Here is a 16,669-nt window from a genome sequence, read left to right on the forward strand (position 1 = left end):
CTAATCTTTCCCCCAGTGAGCGAGTTGTCTGGAAATGAAATTGGCCGAGGAAAAAAAAAAAACTTTTGAACTTCTAAGATTGAAATGCAATGCTGTGTTCCATGATACCGTTAAAAGTAAAAGTTGATCTGGCTATTATTAAATTAAGGCAGGTTATTAATCAATGTGTCAGATTCATATTGTAAAAAAAGAGCAGGCATCTTAGACCTACAACATAACATACTTTGCTGAATGAAAATACTGAATGAAGCAGTGGACTCCTTATTTGTCTGTAAATAAGACAATCCCAGATTTGACTTGTGGACTATATTCCACAAACTTCATACTACTAATGCATATTACATATGTACTAGAAAACAATCCTATTAAAAATGCTAAAAATGAGATATGCTGCATGCCAGTCGAATTCACAGACTTCGCAGTCATGTTTGCAGTCATTCCAACGTAATTTTATTAATGTACTGAATGAAAAATTGGTGTCCAAGTCATTTTTTTTTTCCATTTTCCTCTGGTAGTAGGACTCATTACGTAAAAAGTACAGTGTAACATGATGTTAAGTGCCATAGCAGGTGCACGGAGGAGCGTGAGGACGTTGCTCGAAGAGGAAATTTGTTTTTTTGGGTATAGCGTTAGAGACAGAATCAATAGTGTGCTCTAGCTGAAGCCAGATGGTTATTAAAAAATCATCCCTCTCCCCGTGGCAATGGCAGAACCTACTGAAATGAAAGAGCGAGCTCCTTAAAGGCATACTACGGAGGATTTTTTTTTGCCTTGCCGTGGTCCTGTGTTTACAGTCCAAGAAGTCTCCTCCTCCATCTTCAACCCTGCCCACTCAGCCCGAGTACCCAAATACCCAAAATCAAACAGATATCCTTCCTTCAGAAAAGAGTAATCCAGACCCGCTGCAGAGAGGGAACCGGGGGCATCTCAGCTGGCACACGGGCGAGCGCCAACCTTCACACAGCCGCCAAAGGAGAGGGAACGGCGCCGGCGTGCGTGGCAGTGCCAGCTCCAGCTCGAGAGCGGGAAAAGAAGCGAGCGCTCCCCACTCCAGAAGCAGCGTGATTATATAATTATGCACTTCCACTCAGGGCCCCGTGTGAAAATTCATAATTAAAAACAAAGGCACTTCAGGGCTTTGCAGCACGCAGCTCTGTCACACTGCTGTGCTTCCAGAGGACAGTCTCTCCCCCCCCACCCCCCACCCCCTAATGCAAGAGCACGCAGCAACAAACAGGCGTTTCAAAAGAATTACCCACAATACCGCGTCCGCATAACGCTGTACGCCGAGGTGCGCGACACTGAAGTTAAATCGATTTTGGGCGCGCGTATCGTATCCGAATTGGCCCAAATGTTTGCCGATAAAAAAGGATGAGGAAAACAGTATTCAGTCCAACAGTATTCTTTCAAAACCTAGCATGCTTTTCGGCCAGAATGCTACGGATGACTGCTTCAACCACACGAGTGGCCTATGGAGCTTACAATGCTAACACCAGAGCTTGTGTGACCTTATTTCAATGACTGTCACCAATCACAGGAAACATCTTGCAAGCTATAGTAGCATAGCATAGTTTTAAGTTATTACTTCTCTGCTTAAATCATTCTGGGTAAAAAAGGAAATGTACTATAATATTCATAAGTATCCTGCAACTGATGATAAACAATGTGCCCATAGAATCCACTCCAAATAGTGTCTCTTTTCATTCTCCTTATTACTGATTGCAAAGAGTCTTGACTTTGGTAAATTGATTTTTTATGTGTTTCGGCATGATGTCTGTGGCTTAGTTGACACTAGGGTCAGGGGTCAAGGCAGTCACTAGAGAGATGAATAAAGTGGGATGAATTTGGCAAGTATGTGTCTTCACCAATGGATGTCAGTGTCCGCACTCTCATCCACACTAATACATAATAAATCCATGTGGGGAAAAAATATCTCTCCCTCATAGATATTTGTCATTTCGGTCCGGATGATTTACAGATGGAGAATTTGCATTCATAACAAACGCCTTATTTTTCATGTGCCGCTAAATGAAGTATCACCGTATGAAAAAAAGATGATTGTTATTTAAAGTCTCTTAAAAGGGAATTTTAAAAAGCGCCAAGAGAACTCCGGGGGCGATTAATCATTTACCTTCACTGGAAAAAAATCAGGCAATTACCGAAAAGGTTGACGGCTTAACCGATGTCTTCACTCTAAAACATTCATCTTGTCTCGATTTTAATTAATTCCTCGTACGAGAGCGGCGTTCTGGGCCCGCTGTCACAAGAGAACAAATCACAGCTCGCATCCGGTAAAAAAAAAAAAATAAAATCGGCCGGTCGCTTCTTTTTAATTCGTTACCCTGCAAAAAAAATAAAAATTAAAATGCAAATATGTGACTCAACCGGAATCAACCGGAACCCGGGCGCGGACGAAGGCCAGCCGCCGCGCCCTGGAAACAAACGGCCAGGCAAGCGAACGAGGGCCGCCCGATTTGACGGGGCAATTAATCTACGGCAGCGACAGGAGCGCCCGGAGGGAGGGGGGTAAGAACGAGCAGCGGGGTGTGGGTGCGGGAGCCCCCCCGTCCCCCCATCCCGTCATCGCGGCGAGTTTTTAGCCGGATTAGCGCCGTCGTAAATCCCGCTCAACGGCGCCCTGCCATTTAAGCGGCGGGCCTCATCGATTATTTATCGGAGCGGAGCGCGTCGGCGCGCGGAGATGAAGATGTTTTCAGCCGCCGCCGATGCCCCCCGTTCATCATCCCTCCGCACGCAGGTTGAAGCGCTCGATGAGGGATTAGAGGAGCGGAGAGGGGCGAGGGCAGAGGAGCGGAGAGGGGCGAGGGCAGAGGAGCGGAGAGGGGCGAGGGCACAGGCGCACTCGGGTTCTAACGGGCGCGTGCGTGTTTAAAGCAGAGATGCGGCAGGTCGTCGGAGCTGGCGACGCTCTGAAATGCGGCCGGTTGCACCTGATATAACCCACGATTTGAACTGAAAAGATTAGTGCTTAACAACTACACGAGTGGAAAATGAAAGCAGACACTCCAGCTTGACTGTACGTATATTGCGCAGTAAAGGGTTTTGTGTTATAAGGTCACATATGTCTCAATACTTCTCAAAAATGTAAAAGCTGAAAACAGCTTGGAAGATGAATGCGATCTGAGATTAAAAGACCAGACCACTCAGAGCGGTGTCAGGACTCAGGGGCGAGACCAAAGGAGCTCTCACAGGTACAGATACGGCAGCAGAAGGTCTTAAGACCCCCCCAGTCAACACCTGCTGTACAGCCCCTCATCCCTTTCAACCAGGGTGCCGAGCTGACACCTCGCATGCCTGGAAATGGAGCTGAAACTCACTGAAATTAGGAAAAATGTTTTTTAAACAGCACCCTGTGACCCTTTCTGCAAGCATTTCCTTTAATTTCAAAATTCGACAACATGAAGAAAAGCCCTGCAGTCATCAAAGAGGTTGGATTTTCAGTTACCCATCAGTCTCCCGTGGGGATTTTAATAGGTGCTAAATGAAGAAATCCTGTGACTGAAACGTTGAAAGAGCCCTTCTAATTCAGGATTTGTCAACACTTTGTCAAGATGCCCAGGAAAAGGAGGTTAAGCTCTTTATTGGTTCTACCCACCACCCTACGGGACAGCCGTAAAAGTAACCCGTCAGCAGAGTAAAAATCTATTTTTTTGCCTGAATTCCCATCACACAGCAGACTGCAGAAAGGGAGCTGCCGCCATCTTGCATCCAGTGCCGTTTCCCAAGACTCTGGGGAGGAGTCGCCGCAGAAGGGGCGGGGTTTGCGCGGGACGCCGGGGGGGGGGGGGGGTGGCCAGCGGTGGGATGCGGTCATTTTGTCGATGGGGGGTGACGCGGCCGAACATGTGTGGAGCCGGTCTCCTCCCTCATTAAGGCTCTCTCTGGGGACCGGTAAAGGAAGGAGGGGGGGGGTCAGGAGCCAGCTGAGGATCACATCCGCAAAACTGAACCCTGTCCCTCCCCGGGAATCACCAGTGCCCACACACGCTGAAATACGGAGAAGAAAACCGCAGCGGATTCGGGCGGGAGAGTGGCTGGGCTCGCACGCGTCGGTAAAGGGAAAAAAAAAAGAGATTTTTTTTTCTGCACTTCTAGTTTTTTTTCTACAATAAATCCATCAATTTCCAATCAAAATTCGGCCGTGATATTTAGGCGCGTTGCTCCGAATGGAGATTTATGGAGATTGCTGGCGGGACGCCGACCGCAGGCCCCCGTGTTTGTCACGCCCTGGCATTTCTGTCTCTGCGCATTTTTTTAAACAATGAAGGATCGGGGTTTCGTTGGCGTTCGCGTTTGAGCCGAAGACATTTCCAGAGGGCGTGTTAATTGAGCGGCGCTACGAGCTAGCCGCGCGCGTGACCCGCCGAACAAAAGGGGCCTAATGGAAGCGTAATGATGTCGTTTGAGCGGGGCGGCGTTAAAATAAACATTGCGGAGACCTGGCTGCTCCTGGCGGGCGGCTGAGCTGTGGAAGAGGAGTCGAGGGGGGTGGGGGTGTGAGGAGGGGTTTAATTGATGGCACGCCTCGTCTATTCTTGTCTCGGCTTTACCCGTCACCGGCTCTAATTTGCCCATCAATCTGGCCGCCCCGCCCCCCCCGGGAGGACCGACTTTGCAGAACATCCCGTTTTAATCCCCCCAGCTAAGTGGTTTAGAAATTTATGAGATTTTGTTTGTTTTTTTTTGTTTTTTTTTTTTTTTGTTTTTTTGTTTTTTTGTTGCTCGTGGCCGCGCGAGGTCTGGGCTGGTTTTTTGTTTTATTTTCTCCGTCACGGTCGGTTTCCCTGTCGTGCGACCGTTAGAACACTCTCGCGACATTAGGACGCTCGCATGAACCCAGATCAATACCCTGCTGACCTCTAAGAGATTCTGCCGGCCCTTCTGTGACTTGACAGCAAATGCACATCTGTTAAGGCAGCCGTGGATGAATCTAGGAATTATTTGTGCAGGGAAGAAACAAATGAGAAAAGGACCCCTGCCCCCCTCCCACACACACACACACACACACACACACTCACACACACCACCTCCAGGGGTCCCCTGGACCCACTAGTGCCTGAGAAAGCCATACCCACTTAGGGAGAGAGAGATAGAAGGAGAGAGAGAGATAGATGGGGGGGGAGAGAGAGAGCGAGAGAGAGATATAGGGAGAGAGAGAGAAAGGGGGGAGAGAGAGAGATAGATAGGGAGAGAGAGGGAAAGTGAGATTGAGAGAGAGAGAGAGAGAGAGAGAGAGAGAGAGAGAGAGATGAGTGTGATTCCCAGCTGATCCCGGGCCACAGGGCAGCAGGTACGAAATGCAAGGCATCCATTTCGGAGCGGCCGTCCAGCATATACCCCGGCGCTCGGAGCGCCAGAGCCCCGCTGATTCGTCCAGCCCGCCCCGGCCTTTAAATGTTCTCCCAGGGGAGCCTTCCGTTACCGTCTGCCTTTCAAACGAATCGCCGCTCGGGCCGATATGAAACGGCGAGATCGGCTGGCGCTTCGCCGCGTGAAGCTCCGTTCATTCGGTTCAAGTGGGAGCACGTGTGGCCTCCTAGAACTGTTTTTGAATTTTTTTAGTTCCCTTTACTCTCCTCGGTGGAGGACGGCTGTTGATTTCGTAAGCGCTTTTTGGGGCGAGTGTCAGAGCGGTGAGGTGGCGGGATCGTAAACGGAGTTCCGGAAAGCGCCGTTCGGATTTACGGCTCTCCGTGAGTGCAAAATGACTGATGTGCGCTGGCTGTGCGCTAACGCACAAAAACCCGCTCCACCCCTCCCAGCCCCAGCCCCAGCCCCAGTAAGAGTTACTGTACTTACACTGCGCTTATGAGAAATAGCATCCAAGACCTGTGTTCAGATTTACAGGGCCGTCTTACTGAAATGGCACTGAGTGTGCCTTTCGGCTGTTTTAACTCCCAAGACCCCCTCACCCACCCACCCGCCCAACCAGGAGAGACATAAATCATGTACAAATTCACGTAAGTGACAGATATACTTTTTTGTACTCAGTGGGCCCGAAGGATGTGCATTTGCACACGCTCCCTGAGCCCTGGAAGAAACAACAGCACGCAGTGTGCTCAGCGGTGGACCACTCCACATCAATATTCCCCTGCTTTCCCGGGCTGCAGAGTCTTCCTGCAACGCGCGGATGACCGACCGCGTTTCAAGCTCGACTGGTCTGGAAGAGATAGCCAGAATGAACGGCTTGATCTTATTTTAAAGAGATAAAGAGCCGAAGGTAAATCTCTCTCTTCGCGGACGACGCGCTCCCCCCCACACCTGTAGCTCGTTACAGCGCGCTTTTAATATCACGCCGTAAACTTCGATCTGGCGGTAAGTGGAGGAGGCAATCTGACAGGGATGGAGGCGCACGTTTCATTTACCCACTTACCGCGGGCGACGATGCGCGGCGTTAGTCATACTTCATCGCAAAATAATCCCGCAGGTTGTTTTATCATCATTACTGTGCGGCGCTCACGATTAACAGCACAGACAGGAGAGACCGTAAAAAGGCCGGCCGATATGGCACAGTGGAGGGGGTGTTCAAAATGAACGTCATCGACACCCCCTCTAAAAAAAGGCCCGCCCCTAACAAAACTAATCAAGATCCTCACACACACACTCTTCGTTTAAGTTTCTCTCAGTAAATTAGCTTCCCGGTTAAATGTGATTGAGGGTGGAACCGTAAAGGGAAGGGCATAAATTAAGCTTTCTTCATGATTATTCATCTCTATGCCCGGTAAATAACAGAACATGTTTTGAGAGAACTACACGCAGCCTCACTTTCTAAATTGAACTTGCGAGCCAAGTTCCTTCGGAGTTTGCATTTCGTATGCCCGCGAAAGAGAAGGTGAACTCCGCTTCCTGTTTTGACGGAGGTGATATTCACGGGAGGCGACCGAAACAGCGTCTGTTGAGGCCCGAGTGCTAATCAAGTCCCGCTTTCAAATTTTTTAAATACAAAAAAAAAACAAAAACGGTTTGAGCAGAACGACCCCGAGGCGGCGGGGAGACCGCGAGGGACGCAGAGCTGCCGCAGAAAGGAAATCACGCCGACGGCGCTGCGCAGATGCTGCGGCTCTCCGGATGAACGCGGCTTTAAAATATTTAGAAATGAGATGAAACTAGTTCTGATCAAGTGCTGTCATGGCGGGTCCCATACAGACAGCAGCTAGGCCAGGGCTGCCCAGATGTGGGCATTGTTGTGGACTCTTTGAGGCCTTTTTGCAGAAAGAGCTGTTGGAGATGTATGTGCGCTCTGGGGGTAGCACCGAGGGACACAGTTTGTCTGGTCCGGCAGCTTGCCTAGCGTTCTGTCACTTGAAGACCCTCGCCTCATGGGGTTGAGCGACGGGCGGGGATGATGATGATGATGATGATGATGAAGACTGTGGTGAGGTCACGCTGTGATGATGGATCTGTTGAATCCGCCACAGAAACCGTTCGGTTTGATTGGTGTTTTTTTGTGCTCTAATAGCGGGTTGCGTCACTGAGGGATTCATCACCACAGGCACCCATCTCACGAAGGGCGCAGCCTGCACGCAATTAAGAAAGGTTCCGCAAAAGACCTCTTCAGAAATATCCAGCTGCATAAATGCCATGTAGCGTAAAATGGCAGCCGTGCAGGTCACCTTGGATAAGACCTCCTGCCAAGCTAATAAATAATGTAAGGCGGCTCAGCAGAGGAAATTCGCTATACGGCGCCCACATGAGTCACATCAGACCTTCGCGAACCCGACGCGGCTAATTTTATTTGCGGACGCGCTGGCGAATCAGAGCCGGTCATCGGTTCGTGCAGTTTATCTGTCGGAGAGAATGCAAATACGGGTTACCGGATACAGGCTGCGTCGCCACGGCTGCTGCCTGATATCATTGGACGGCCCCACAACAAACGCGTTCGTGGAGGGGACGTTCGGGGCCAAGCCTGCCCTCCCCATTATGATAATGCGCTGTTTGCTCTGCTCTCTCGCAGCCAGTGGCCAAATATTTAGAGAACACGGTATATCGGCCATCTCGTCACGCTCGGAAACGCTCAGAAATGATTCGGTTTTATGAAAATAAGGAATAAAAATATCTCCAGTTGTTCTTAAACTTAAATTATTATATAGTGTAGTGTAGAGTATTTTTTTTCCCCCACATTTAATTTACTGGAAAGCACCGTTCTGTTAATTTTGATAAAATGGGGTCAGTAGCTCAAGAAGCCGACGGTGACTTGACTGGGAAAAGCATTGTTACTGGCTCTAGTGTTCAGATTTTTCAATGTTGGGACCTTATCCATGTTCGTCTGTGTTTGTTCAAGAGGGAAAACTGTGTTCCTCCTCCCTTGTCACGCAGATCCCTTCAAAGCCGTCCTGAGGAATTCGGCAACAGCGCTAAACACACCGCAGGCCCTTAATCTGGACAAAGCATCGCGCCGGCGTGTTTCGGCGCTCGTTCTGAGAGCCGCCAGCTGGCACCGAACCTTTCGGGATCAAGAGCCGCGCTCACGCGACCGGAGACCGCGGCCGGGAACGTCCGGCACCAGAAAACAAACGGCGGCTAGACGCGCGGTCGCCGGGGGAAACCGGCCCGGTGCGCCCCGCCCACATCCGTGCAGGGTCTGACATCATCGCACCTCGTGACATCATCGCGCCGCGCGGAGCCCCTGCCGTAAAACCGTGAATAACGACCCAACGCTAAACCCAGGAGTGGATTTAAAGTGCACCCACTAAAACCAAAAGAGTTGGCTTTGAGCTGACATTTAGAAAGCCGTTACATGACAGTACATTTTTCATTTTATGTTCTTCGTTCGCACCCTTATCAAGAGAAACTCGCAAAGCTAACCTTGTTATATTCTACACTTATGCTGGTGTGTTTTTCAGAAGGTTAAATACCTTGCTCGAGAGTCCATTGACAGTGAGCCACTTATTCGAACCTGCAGCCACCTTAGTTACTAGCCCCCCCGAAATCCATATACCACGGAATGTTTAAACACAGCTACAGCAAATGGGCGTGTTCTACACGCTGCATCCTTTGCTTGAGAGGTCGTCAAGCTATATGGTGATGTCATACAGAACTTCAGGCTCCGCCCTCCCCTCTCTAAAGTATGAGCCCCGTCATCCCCCTCGCTAGATCTGCCCCCCCCCCCCCACTGGGAATATGACAGGTTTTTCCTCAGCAACGGCAGACATTTACCTGTGTGCAATGCTCCAGAGAGCCCGGATGGCTCCTTTCCAAGTACCAGTTTGACACAGAGTGAATTTTTGTGGGGGAAAAAAAAACAACCAAAACCTTGTCTGCGGTCCAAAATATTTTAATGGCACCATTCAGATGTCAGCGTGTCGAACGCGAAAGTGGGCTATTGATGTTTAAATAATTGGACGGTTACGAGCGCAATAATGTTTATATTTGAGAGAGAGTAGACGCTCATTCATAAATCAAATCTGCACTATATTACATCGCTGAAAGCAATTTTGATGAGCTGTGTTCCGGGGGGGACGTGCGATTATGGCTCTTGTTTATGTGTTATGCATCCCAATCACCGCTGTTATGTTTACACGGTACGTCTCCCTCCCCTATCACATCACCTGATGAATGTCATCGCAAACGAGGGCGGCCCACCGTTCCTCTAATATAAGAGCAGTGAATATTATTACACCCCGTCCGTATAATATTGGAACCATCAGTCAACTGTCAATTGCGGCCTCCCTGTAATATGCGCGCGCCTGCGGGTGTTTGTACGCTGGTTAGCGATTACAAACACGCCTCGCTAATAGTGACTGATGTCTGGGCTGTCGTTGTGGATAAGGCTGGGAAATTTCCCGAGGGTTTTTATTAGGAAGTTAACTGCCAAACAGGCCACAGGACCATGGGCTAGCCGCGATCTAATGGCCCCAACAGCAAAGGGTGGAGTAGCCTATACAACAGACCTGGGTCAAATACATATTTGTTCTGGATTCAAATGCTTTTCTATGCTTTACTGATCTTGCCTGGTGTATTGGAACCAATGAAATACTCATTAAAAAAATGCAAACCCCGCCTTCCGGTCATATTACCTGGCTCAATTACACCAGGCAAGATCAACGGAGCGCAGAAAAGCATTTGAAATACAAAACAAATACGCATTTGACCCAGGTCTGCTATCCATCGAGAATCCCAACCTGAGCAGCCGTTTCTGACGCTATAGAGAGAGCGCGTGTGTGAGAACAGGATCGCTGGGATGGAGCGTGGCAACGCTCTGATCTTGGCAACGCGCTGCAGCATGTGGTCTCCCAGATCGCGGCCTGTCGCTAACAGACTGCGGACGACCTTGCCTAACGGTAATTACTGTACGCAGGTCAAGAAATGATCAATTAATGAAGCCCGATACACCTGTCAGTATCCAGTTTTTTTACATAATTGCCTAACATTTAACTAATATTTAACTATTCCGCTTAAATTGATTCTAGTCCTTTTAATGGAAAAAACACACCTATGAATGTGTTGAGAAATACATTAAAATACATCTTTCATTACACTGCATTTCTCATCGATGGCCGGAGCAAACAGCTGGAGAAGAAGAGGTGTACTGTAATTCCAGTTTTTTGTGAAAGGAAAGAGTGACTCATTTCCTCTTACTGCTCACTGTTCTTTAGATCAGTAATAAGAACAATGACAGTCTTTATTTTACATTAAGGCCCTGGATAAGGCCTGAGCGCTTGTGCTAACTGTGGGTTCGGACCCTGCTCAGTTTGACTGATCTGCCTGTAACCCTGCAGCTTGTATCTCTGGAGCTCTGCTTCTTTTCTACATCCCCGTGAGCTGCACTCCTGAATTAAATCTGTGATAGCGGCTTAAACGTGTGGACGTACGCCCCTGCTCAAGTGCATGGATGGATGGATGGATGGATAAATAAATAAAATCTATCCCAGTTCAGTAGTTTCTGCAGGAGTTCTCTTTCGGATCGCAGGGGGCTTCGGGGCCTTCATCCAGAGAGCAGCCTGCGGCTGGCGTAACGACCGCGGGAGTGGGCACAGTCTGTTCCTTCACCAAGTGGCACACGGCACACGCACCGGGTGACATCACCGCGGCTAATGGACGGGCAGTGGAGCGGCGGAGACCCCCCTCGCTGGCTAATCTGGGACAGACGCTAATGGCTGCCCGTTAATAATTCAGTGTTTAATTAGGCTACAGGCTCACAACCTGCCCGGGGGTAGGAACCCTCCCTGCCACACAAGCACACACACACACAGGCATACACACACGCACTCAGAGAAGCATAGATACACACACACAGGCACACACACACACGCTCAGATAAGCATAGATACACACACACACAGGCATACACACACGCACTCAGATAAGCATAGATACACACACACACAGGCACACACACACACGCTCAGATAAGCATAGATACACACACACACAGGCACACACACACACGCTCAGATAAGCATAGATACACACACACACAGGCACACACACACACGCGCTCAGATAAGCATAGATACACACACACACAGGCACACACACGCGCTCAGATAAGCATAGATACACACACACACAGGCACACACACACACACTCAGATAAGCATAGATACACACACACACAGGCACACACACACACACTCAGATAAGCATAGATACACACACACACTCAGATAAGCATAGATACACACACACACAGGCACACACACACGCGCTCAGATAAGCATAGATACACACACACACACAGGCACACACACACGCACTCAGATAAGCATAGATACACACACACACACAGGCACACACACACACGCTCAGATAAGCATAGATACACACACACACTCAGATAAGCATAGATACACACACACACAGGCACACACACACGCGCTCAGATAAGCATAGATACACACACACACACAGGCACACACACACGCACTCAGATAAGCATAGATACACACACACACACAGGCACACACACACGCACTCAGATAAGCATAGATACACACACACACAGGCTTACACACACACACGCTCAGATAAGCATAGATACACACACATACAGGCACACACACACACGCTCAGATAAGCATAGATACACACACACACAGGCACACACACACACGCTCAGATAAGCATAGATACACACACACACAGGCATACACACACACACGCTCAGATAAGCATAGATACACACACATACAGGCATACGCACACACACTCAGATAAGCATAGATACACACACACACAGGCATACACACACTCGCTCAGATAAGCATAGATACACACACACTCGGGAAAATAATGCACAATACATGAGCATGTATTAATACTGCATGTATAACTATAATAAACAGCACAGCAGGGCTAAGGCTTGAGTAGACTGCTGGGTGCAGGTTATTACTCAATAAGCAGCATTATTGGGGAAATAAGTGCTTTAAACAGCACTTGCCATTGCCCCCCCTCTCCCTCCTCTCTCCCTCTCTCTCTCTCTCTCCCCCTCCCTCCCTCTCCCTCCTCTCTCCCTCTCTCTCTCTCTCTCAACCCCTCCCTCCCTCTCCCTCTCTCTCTCCCTCAGAAGCCATTCCTTGTGTAGATTGCCAGGTCTCTCTCTCTCTCTCTCTCTCCCTCTCTCTCCCTCTGTGGGAAGCCATTCCTTGTGTAGATTGCTCTCTCCCCTTCCCTCCCCCTTTCTCTCTCTGTCTCCCTCTCCCTCTGTGGGAAGCCATTCCTCATGTAGATTGCTCTCTCTCTCTCCCTCCCTCTCTCTCCCTCTGTGGGAAGCCATTCCTTGTGTGGATTGAGCGCTGGACGCGCGGCGCTTGACATTTCCCCTCTCGCGTAGCGAGACCCCGTGACGTCTCCGGCTTCAGACGGCTCTCCGCACGAATAATTCAGCGGAACACACGAGGCCCCGCTTTTCTGCCGTTTGAGCCGCTCGTAGCCAGGCAGCCCCGGGTGATAAAGACCGGACCAGGGGGGTCACGATAAACGGCGCTTTTCGTGCTTTCCAGGAAAAGCTAACGCTAACACCCGCTAACACCCGCTACCTCTGTCGACAGCCTCGCCAACGCGAGCAACGCGAGGACAATAGCACGTGATACCCCAGGGCCACGGTGTACCAAAAAATAATAATCTAAACTCTAAATATAGGCCTTATCTAATTTACAGAACTACTGATAAAAACCTCAACACTTGTTTCAGAAGAAGCTTAGATAGCTAACCCTGTTATCTGAGACAGAGTTTCCCGGGAGTTAAGGACGTTGCCCTGGTAACAAAGTTTCACTGGCACGCATTTATTTCTTTATTTCTTTATTTATGTTGGCTTTTACCTCGGAGCAGTGATTGAAATCTACGCCGAACAATGGAAAATCGGGATCAATCATTCCCCAAAATACGTGTCACCCGGAAAATGAAAATGGCCATTTTGGCTCTAAGGCGCTGTGTGTGCTTCCTTGGCAGACAGTGTTCTGTCAGCCTGCCAAGCGCCAATGCAAGGTCACCGGCTCAGCGGGATACATTAGAGCCCGACGCCTTCAGCTACACTGCACAACGCCGCGGACTTACAGATACTTGGTTTCACAGTGGAGGAACAAACACAAGTGTATTTTTTACTCTTACTTCTGTGGCTTGGCTGTTCCAAAAAAAAAAAAAAAAAAATAGACAATGCATCTGTAAAAGTTTGAGTCTGTAAAAACCTTCAATGCAGTGAGGTTTCTGTTATGTCTGAAAGGTGAAGAAAGTGATTTTCAGATGATGTTACGCATCTTACGTGTAAAATCCATGCCATAAAATGGCGCCTGTGTGCTGCAATGTAGCACAGATAATAAGATGCTAAAAAATACGTGCTTCACCGTTTTGGCAAATTCTCCAGATATACAGTACTGGCACAGCTACAAATTTGGAGATGCTTATGCACTCGCTACATGGAAAAAAAATATCCACTGAGAGCAGCAGAGCAAACTGGATCCAGTCAATCAAGGACGACCTTCGGTTTATTTAGAAATTTAGTTTGGCATAGCGCAGAATGAGCAACTGTCACTCAAAAAAGACGGTCAGTGGGCAGGCAGAATGGTATGCAGGCAAAATGGCTCCACACACCTCCAGAAATGCTGCTACTATATGAGCCCAATATCATGCCCATAACACAGAAGGTCCAGTCAGAGAGGGTGCCAGTTTGACTATTTATTTTATTTTAATTTGAATGATTGAACTTTATTTAAAAGGTTTTTTTTGGGGGGGGGGGGGGGATGCCCAGACTGCCCGCGCAATATCTAGCAGGATAAATAAACATGGGTCTTTTCGGAGACAAAACGTCTTGAATTACCCTGAAGAACTAATTTCCCTAATTCTGCTCTGCATCTTAGCGTGGGGTGGTTTAGGTGCACTTACATGCAAACGGACTGAAGCATTTTATTATTAACCCCCCCCTGTGTGGGGGGGCTCCTTTGGTTCAAAGCCGGAGCATTCCCTCTCTGGCGGGATCACGAGGAGGAGATGAGAGCCCTACAGGTAATCAATGGGCACGGAGCCCCCCCCGCAGAGGCCAAAGACCGGGGCCCGGGCCCCACGCCGATTCATTAGTGCCGGGAGAGGGGCCCGCGTGGCAGGGGGCCAGAGAAGAGCCTCCTTTCCCTGCTCCTCCTCCCTCCCCCTCCTCCTCCTCTTCTTCTCGGGAGGCAACAAGTGCAGAGGCGAAAGCCTCTCATTACTGTCCACTGCTCTCCACTCCAGCCTTCCGCCGGGCCGGGGAGAGTGCAGTGTGCAGACCTGCCGGTGCTGTTCTATCACACGCAGGCTTTAACCACACGTCCATTCAGTCATTTTCTTACATCAGTACTCCTTATTAGTCTTACCTGCCACTGCCACAACAGTGACTGCAGCCAATTAATTTTCATCGCTTTTTTTCCCTCTTTAGTTTTAATTGGTAGATTCGTTGGAGGTTGCCATTCAGTACCTTTTTGTAAATGTGGGCGTTTGTGTGGGCGGCATTTCATTAGCAATCGAATTTCTTTACTCAGAACATTTTTCTAGAAATTTGATCCTTTGACAGATTATTTCTTAGTTAGCTTGCTATCAATTCCCAGTGAATGTTCAGCTGGTAGACGATGGTTCAACCTCATTGCACTGCTCTTTTATAAAATTAAGCTTTACTTACAATGCTAACAGGGAAACCTTTTTATGCTTTTTGTATCTGCCTGAAAAATCCTCATATGGAATGGGTTTCACATATGCGATTGTGCTATCCTGCTTATATAGTAGTAGTAGCATATTTATTAATATTTATAGAATAGAAACAAGTCTGAAACACAGGGCGTGATGTAGAAGTCTTGCAGCCAAGCATGCACATTCTAATAAGGGGCTCGGGTGTACTTCTGCTGTAACACCCAGGCAATTGGTCAGTCAGTTTGTGATTGATCGGTTCAATTTATCCGTGGTTGTACAATATGCAACTTACGAAATCTAGAGAACAAATTTCAAATAAGTAATAATGCTCTGCTACTTGTAACCTACAATTAAAATTATTTTCCATTGTATGCATGTTATTTCGCATACCGTAGCAGTTAAACATTGTAATATATTCTACAACGCACGGGAAATACTGATAAGGTAAATAACGAGTAGCGCAATACAAAGCCCGGCTTTAAATGCGTTCATAAGTGCTATTTTAAGCGTTCTCTTAACAAACCGAGAGACGGAACGGTGAAGCCTGCAGATGCTGCTAATGAGCGGGAGCGGCAGGGTGTGTAATTGGTGATGAGGGGTTTGTTGTCACAGGGCATTAATGGTAATGGCAGTTGGTCTCAATCCACAGCTACAGCTGGAGCCTGTCCTCTCGTCAGTATCCTGGAGGCCGCTTTTACCGAGCCATAGAGAATGGTGAATTGTTTGATTTAATGCTCGTGAAGGTGAATCAGGCAATAATTTATTGCCACCAGAGTAGATATAGAGTAATAACTAGGATTAATTTTTACTTTAAATATGAATCTTGATTATAAGCAAGTGGTTTTTTTTTTGCATATACCCAGTCGGTTAGTTCAAGGATTGCCAAAATTTTTGCCAAAACCTTGTGAAATGGTACTTGTGAAGAAAAAAGAAAGGACGTGCATTTATGTAATCATACGTCAAAATTAAATACGCGTCTTATCTTGACTGAATCTACTGCAGATCTTTATGCCGCCATATTGCCCATAAGCTGCAGAAATGGCTCCCAGAATAATGGGAATACTGTGTGTTTAAAATAAAATAAAATAAAAGGCCTCGTATCCCACTACTGAGGTAGCAGGTGCATCTCGCCTACATTCAAGAGCACTTGAACTGTAGGAGACACATCAGCCGCTGGTCTTTGAAACTCAAGCTCCAAGCGGAGGCAGAGTCGCACTTAAAACAGGCCCATAGGCTGACCGGCGCTCGGCTTCAGCAGGTTCAGGTTATTTTTTTATTTTTATTTTTTTGTTTCGGCTGTAATCCGTCTGCAGCGCGGCGTGAGACTCTCTAACAAAGACTCTTCTGCGCTAAAGGCTAGCGCGCCGCCGCGCATCCTTTCTACCAGGAAGGGGCGAGAGCTCCGCCCCGCCGAAGCTGCGGGGGGCCCCCTTCTCCCGATTCCGGGATGCGGTCGACTCCGCGGCCCAGCTCAGATTTCACACACCCCCCCACCCCACCCGCCAGAGAGAGGGGAGCAGAGGGAGGGGTCTTATTCCAGAAAAGAGAGCAGCTC

At 48.5% G+C, this 16,669-nt stretch overlaps 1 protein-coding gene across 2 annotated transcripts in view; it reads right to left on the bottom strand.

The window, feature by feature from the left end:
• The window catches only part of LOC118219259 (voltage-dependent calcium channel subunit alpha-2/delta-1-like), a 100,458-nt gene that overhangs the window by 57,895 nt on the left and 25,894 nt on the right, over positions 1-16,669 (bottom strand). The window lies entirely within an intron of this gene.

Source organism: Anguilla anguilla, chromosome 19 (genome assembly GCF_013347855.1).
Source record: "Anguilla anguilla isolate fAngAng1 chromosome 19, fAngAng1.pri, whole genome shotgun sequence".
NCBI classification, from domain to species: domain Eukaryota; kingdom Metazoa; phylum Chordata; class Actinopteri; order Anguilliformes; family Anguillidae; genus Anguilla; species Anguilla anguilla.